The sequence below is a fragment of the Nomascus leucogenys genome, chromosome 16 (genome assembly GCF_006542625.1).
Source record: "Nomascus leucogenys isolate Asia chromosome 16, Asia_NLE_v1, whole genome shotgun sequence".
Classification (NCBI taxonomy): Eukaryota; Metazoa; Chordata; class Mammalia; order Primates; family Hylobatidae; genus Nomascus; species Nomascus leucogenys.
In genome coordinates this window covers 66,253,092-66,259,701 of record NC_044396.1, presented here as the reverse complement: position 1 = coordinate 66,259,701, position 6,610 = coordinate 66,253,092, and the positions used below count along the sequence as shown (strand labels likewise).

At 33.9% G+C, this 6,610-nt stretch overlaps 1 pseudogene; it reads left to right on the top strand.

The window, feature by feature from the left end:
• Positions 1-5,168: 5,168 nt before the first annotated feature.
• Positions 5,169-6,266, top strand: LOC100602122 (annotated as a pseudogene).
• The last annotated feature ends 344 nt before the right edge of the window (positions 6,267-6,610 follow it).

The following is a 6,610-nucleotide window of genomic DNA, read 5'->3' as shown; positions in this document are numbered from 1 at the left end:
TTGTATCCTGAGACTTTGCTGCAGTTGCTTATCAGCTTAAGGAGATTTGGGGCTGAGACAGTGGGGTTTTCTAGATATACAATCATGTCATCTGCAGACAGGGACAATTTGACTTCCTCTTTTCCTAATTGAATACCCTTTATTTCCTTCTCCTGCCTAATTGCCCTGGCCAGAACTTCCAACACTGTGTTGAATAGGAGTGATGAGAGAGGGCATCCCTATCTTGTGCCAGTTTTCAAAGGGAATGCTTCCAGTTTTTGCACATTCAGTATGATATTGGCTGTGGGTTTGTCATAGATAGCTCTTATTATTTTGAGATACGTCCCATCAATACCTAATTTACTGAGAGTTTTTAGCATGAAGGGTTGTTGAATTTTGTCCAAGGCCTTTTCTGCATTTATTGAGATAATCATGTGGTTTTTGTCTTTGGTTCTGTTTATATGCTGGATGCAAAAATCCTCAATAAAATACTGCCAAACCGAATCCAGCAGCACATCAAAAAGCTTATCCACCATGATCAAGCGGGCTTCATCCCTGGGATGCAAGGCTGGTTCAACATACGCAAATCAATAAATGGGATCACTATTTTTCAAGGTCATTTGCTGTATAAACTTTCTTGGAAAGATAGTCTGGAACAAAAGTTGATACAAGATACGTCAAAACGTCATGGATAATTTTATCTCAAGATTTTATTATACATTCTAATAAAAAATCAAATGTCCACCTTCTTTAAGCTCCCTAACTCTAAAATATGTTTACAAAATACCACATGTGGGAAAGTGAGAAGAAAATCCAGTCAAGTTAAACAATCTTGTTTCCTATTGATTGTGTTTTTCTAATATTACGTTATACATAAAATATTAAAAAGTAGGTGTTTGTGAAAAATACTGCATTTACTTTGCTTTAGAGTTTTTAATTATATTCTTACTTAACACAAATTATGTTTTCTATATTTGACCCTAATTTACCTGAGATCTTGTAAAGGGTACCTGCCCCTAAAAATTTATGTAAGCCAATTTTTACTGTCTTCATGCCTATGCCACTGATTTTCAAATTATTCTTCAAGATTGTATTTCAGTTTAACATAAATGAAATTTAACTCTAGAGGAAATGGCAAAATATTAAATATTATAATAGAGTATTTTCAAATGAATCTGTGCCATTATAGTCACAATTATAAATTACAACTCTATTACCAAGAAAGAAAGATTAATGAGTTGAATATAGTATTTTATTTAAGATAAGCTAAATTTAATGCACTCAGTGCTTAGTTCTCTGTGGGTGTGCATGTGTGGGTATGCATCCATTATCGTTTCTCAATTCAAGGCATCAAAATGGGTGTGTTTCATTTCCACATTTGTTTTTCTTTTCACTTTTCTTTTTAATAAATTTAGTCATGTAGTGAAACTAATTGGTAAGTTCTATTTCAAACTATATCTAAACTTTTTATGGACTTTTTTTTTTGCTTTGACTTCCTTGTTTTGTTTTTAATAAGAGTTATTTATTTCCACCTCCTCACAATGCTTTATGTTTTTTGTTCTCTCTTTATAAAGTCATTGCAAATTATATTTCAAAGTAAGTGTCATGGTTAAAAATGAATGTAGAAATGAAAATAGTTTCCTCTTTTTAATGAATAGCCTGTAGCCACCAGCTCAGATCACTTTAACACTTGTCTTTATTGTCTCCAAATTCAGCTAACTGATGTTTTTGGTCCTGGATTGCTTCTATTTCTAATCTATGCTCTACACTTCCACTCTTTTTAACAAAGCAGAAATCTCACCTACCTAGCGTGGCTTATAGGAAATTGAGATTGCCCTAGTTTCACTTTGGATTGCTTGTTTTTAACCTATAACACTTTGCAATGATGTCACTTTTATTTCAGACACGCTCCGAATATACTCCTTAAGATTATAGTTTGTTGAACTTCAAAATATAAAGTAATAAAGGTTACTTGTTATTTGGTTTATCATAGTGATATATTTTGGTGATGGTTCAAATGTTAACTTGCAGATTAAAGATAATGGTGAAGAAAATCTTGCAATATGAGGTAAAGCCTTACTGCTTCAAAAGAAATCTAATAAAAAGATGAATCAAGAATACCTATAGATAGATGAAAGAGAAGAGGTGTTTATCTTAGATGAAGATACATTAACTATTCTGCCAATCCAGGATTCTGCTAATTATTTCACACATCACTTTATGCTCAATCAAAGGGAATAGCCAAAGATGAGAAAGTGAACCCAAGTGGAGGTGCTTCAGAGGCAATCCATCTGATAATTTTGGGAGAAGCTCTTACTTTTCTGTTCATTCGTTGGGCAAGCTCAAGAAAGCTCCTGACTTAATATATCGTCTGTCCTTGTCTCTTTATTTGAAACTTGAGCCAAAAACTACATGAATGATTATTCTTCTTTTCTTCTCAAATCTCTTATTGTTTTCTGAGGAAAGACTGTCAAACAACACTTCAGTAAAATTGCAGATATCTGCTTGTTTCTTGGCCCTAAGTGCACTTTGGGCACAGTTGCCTTCTAGAAAGATGTTATTAGGCTAATTAATTTAAAGTTTTAAAAATGTCTGCCCCAAATAATTTTTGGCTTAATTACTTTTATGATTAGCCATTTCCTGCAGAATGTGACCCACATCACTCAAAATTACTTAACATTGTTTTTAAAAATATGGTAAAAGCTAACTTGATTGTTGTATAGACTCCTTTTTTTTTTTTTTTTTTGATACAACCATCCTACACCATTACCATTCTGGACCATGAATAGTTCCTTAAATAAACCATGCTCTGTTGTATCTCTTTGATATGGCTCATGTCATTAATTATTTTCTGAAGTGTGCTTTTTCTCTTCTCCTTCTGAGAATATTTACTAACTCTGGAAAGACCTATCTAAATCTAACCTGAACAAAAAATCCTTCTCTAAACCACTAATTCCTGTTTTTCTAGTGTAGAATTTTTAAAATAGATCACTTCATTGTGCTTTCATATGATTTTTGTAAGCATTTTCCTATATAAGTATGTAAACACTGTTTTATAATTGAATAGCTTTTTGCTTCCTATATGAAAGTTTAACCCTATTAAGCTATGTACTTCAGACCCTAACACTGTAGCCAGCATTTAAATAACTCCTAGCTAAATAAAGAGTTGAATGCATGTTGAATCTCCAATGAATTTGTACTTTGTTGACATTTATCATTTTAATATTTCTGAAGTATTTTAAACTGTGTTCCATAAATGTAGACAGTCGGGATTTCATATGTGTGCATGGTGTTTTAGAATGGACAATAGGTCTTGATCTAGAAGCAAAACATGCAGTCAGGTAGTCTGCATGATATGCGTGGGGTAAGGTTGTAAATACTGGATATGTTCACTAGATGAAATGGAATCTGTCAACACCTCTATTACACAAAACTTTTCATTTATTTCTTACACCATTGTATGTTGAAGTACACAAATTTCCACATTCTGTTGTTCTCAATGCACTTGATGCCTTAGGACAAAGATACAGAATGTCTTCCAGTGACAAATGGACAGGAAGTAACAGAAAAAATTAAATACATCAAGTGATTTTATTTCTTTCTAGTGTATTCTCTCTTCTTTTAGCAGTAGACAGTCTTCAACTACAGCAGGAGAAGCCTCAACCAATGAGGATTGATAACAAACTCCTAGGCTGTGTCTCACAAACCTTCAGCAATATGGCAGGTTTTGAAGACAAAATATTGTCAGTATTGAAGACAAAGATATAGAAAGAAAATGTCATTGTAATTTTAATGGCAAGAGAATTACGATAAAAAAGGTACATTATGTCAATATTTTCCAAGAATATGAAGTTATTCAACTGCTCTTGTCATATAAGATTTTGAAATTTATAAAATCCCGTAGGCTAGGCTACCTTTGGTCATGTAACTGAATCTGCTCTGCTCTTCAAAACTGCTCTTCAAAAACAGAGTGGAATGTGGCCGGGCGCGGTGGCTCATGCCTGTAATCCCAGCACTTTGGGAGGCCAAGGCGGGTGGATCACGAGATCAGGAGATCGAGACCATCCTGGCTAACAGGGTGAAACCCCGTCTCTACTAAAAAACAAAAAATTAGCCGAGCATGGGGGCGGGTGCCTGTAGTCCCAGCTACTCAGGAGACTGAGGCAGGAGAATGGCATGAACCCAGGAGGCAGTGCTTGCAGTGAGCCGAGAATGAGCCCCTGCACTCCAGCCTGGGCTACAGGGTGAGACTCCATCTCAAAACAAAACAAAACAAACAAAAAAAAAAAAGTGGAATGTTTTAATCTAAAATATTTAGATTTTTTAATACTCTAACATGTACAATACATTTTGTTTATTATAAAGTCACCTTTTAAATGCACATTTTAATTATAACATGTAATCAGCTGTATTTGAGCTTTATTTCCTTAGAGCTATATTATGAGCTTTAATCCCTGTTATTCATGTTACCAACTTTTATTCAATGAACTGACAAAAAATTTGGCTTTTAAATAAAATGCCTCAAAATAGAACATGTGGAAAATACAAAGTTCAATTTATTGACTGTTCACTTTATGGACTGTACAGTTATTCATTGATTTTTTTTCTCAACTCAATGTTACTGATTACATGAAATTTACTGAATCAACTTTCATCCAATAGGATCCCAGTGAGTCAGCAAATACCTGTTTTGTAATACAAATTATGTAAAACAGACTTATAAGTATTGAAATGTAGAGTTTGAACTGAATTTATCTAGTATTGGGAACTCTTATCTAACGTACTATATTTTTTTTTTACAATCAAAGCTAAGTATTCGTTTATAGGCTGGCTAGGCATGGCTGCTGATTTTGATATTATAATCCAATGGTTGTCTATTCAAAGCAAATTTATAACAGTCCCTTTAATATCAGGAGCCTGCAATATAGAGAAAGGGACAGATATTTGCAAACATTTAAAGTAAATTAATGTAACATTTTATTACTTGTGTTATGATTGAGCAAAGTATATCATTGGGAAAAATCAGTATAAAGTACAAAAAAGATAACTTATTTTAAAAGGAGGGATCTGGAAAATATTATGGAATAATGAAATTTAGGCTCAGTCCTTTAAATTTGACTATTATTTCAATAGGTGGAAATAGAGTATTAATTGGGGAATTCTTGGTGAGGAGAATAGTAAAAGCGTAGATGGAGAAGAAAGTCAACTTTATGTTATCCATACCACACATGGAGCAGGACTGTATGTAAATATGAACTTATAGGTGTTCTGGAGAGCAACATTTCTTTGCATGATAAAAATTACTTCATTATTTTAAATATTAATCTTTGATTTATTAACATTATAACTTTTAAAAGTGAATTTTTTTCCAAATGTTTGGTATTAACTTATAAATTATTTTAATTTATAAATTTCAGCATATTTTAACTGAAATGGAGTGCAGGTTCCTGATCACAGCTCACTGCAGCCTCAAACTCCTGGGTTCGGTCAGTCTCCCAGCTTTCCCTCCGGAGTAGCTGGGGCTACAGATGCATACCATTATGCCCAGCTAATATTTCTATTAAATATGCCTCAATTGGCTGACTACCAAAACCTTCCCAAGCAAGTGTTAGCTTTATCAATATAAGGGGCCCTTATAGTCTTGAATACTGCAATAACATTACATATTTGTGAAATAAATAGCTCCATTTTATTCACTTAATTAAAATTTTAATTTGAATCACAATTACAGTAGATTGTCGCAATGGCTGAAGTCACTCGATTAAACAAGCAATCAAGTTGAAGTGTTTCCTGATGCTAGTGTTATCACTGAGGAACTTTCTCAATGCATTGCACTAACTGGAGGTGCAGCACTGGTTGCTGATTATGGTCATGATGGAACAAACACAGAGACCTTCAGAGGGTTTTGTGGCCACAAGTTTCATGATGTCTTAATTGTCCCAGGAACAGCAGATCTAAAAGCTGATGTGGACTTCAGTTATGTGCAAAGAATGGCACAGGGAAAAGTAGCCTCTCTGGGCCCAATAAAACAACACACATTTTTTAAAAATATGGGTATCGATGTCCAGCTGAAGATTCTTTTAGATAAATCAAATGAGACATCAGTGAGGCAATTACTTCAAGGATATGGTATGTTAATGAATCTGAGGAAGACGGGAGAAAGATTGAACATTTTTGCCTTGCTACTTCATCAGAGACTTCAAGGTGGAAGGAATCAGATGCATGTATGTCAGTCAAAACCCTATGCATCTCCTGTAGCTGGGTTTAGTGAATTTGTTTGGCAGTGATATATTTCAGCGTGGATATTTTACCCTTCAGTTTGCCCAAGAAATCAAAACAAAGGAAACACATTTCATACATTGCAGGTAAAAAAAGAAACACAAAATACACAAAATATCAAAATGTTGTTTTGATTTATTTTATTCCCTACATGTAACTCTAAATTTCTTTAGGTTAGAAAGACTTTGCCTACGTTGAAGTGCTTTACCCAGAAAACACTGACCGATAACTTCATAGTTAGTGGAACTCTCATATATAATCAGAGACAGTCCTCAGCTCTCCATTCTGTACTCCCACCCAGATACATAATGGATTCTTACCTACATTTATGACCACTATAACAGGAACTTCA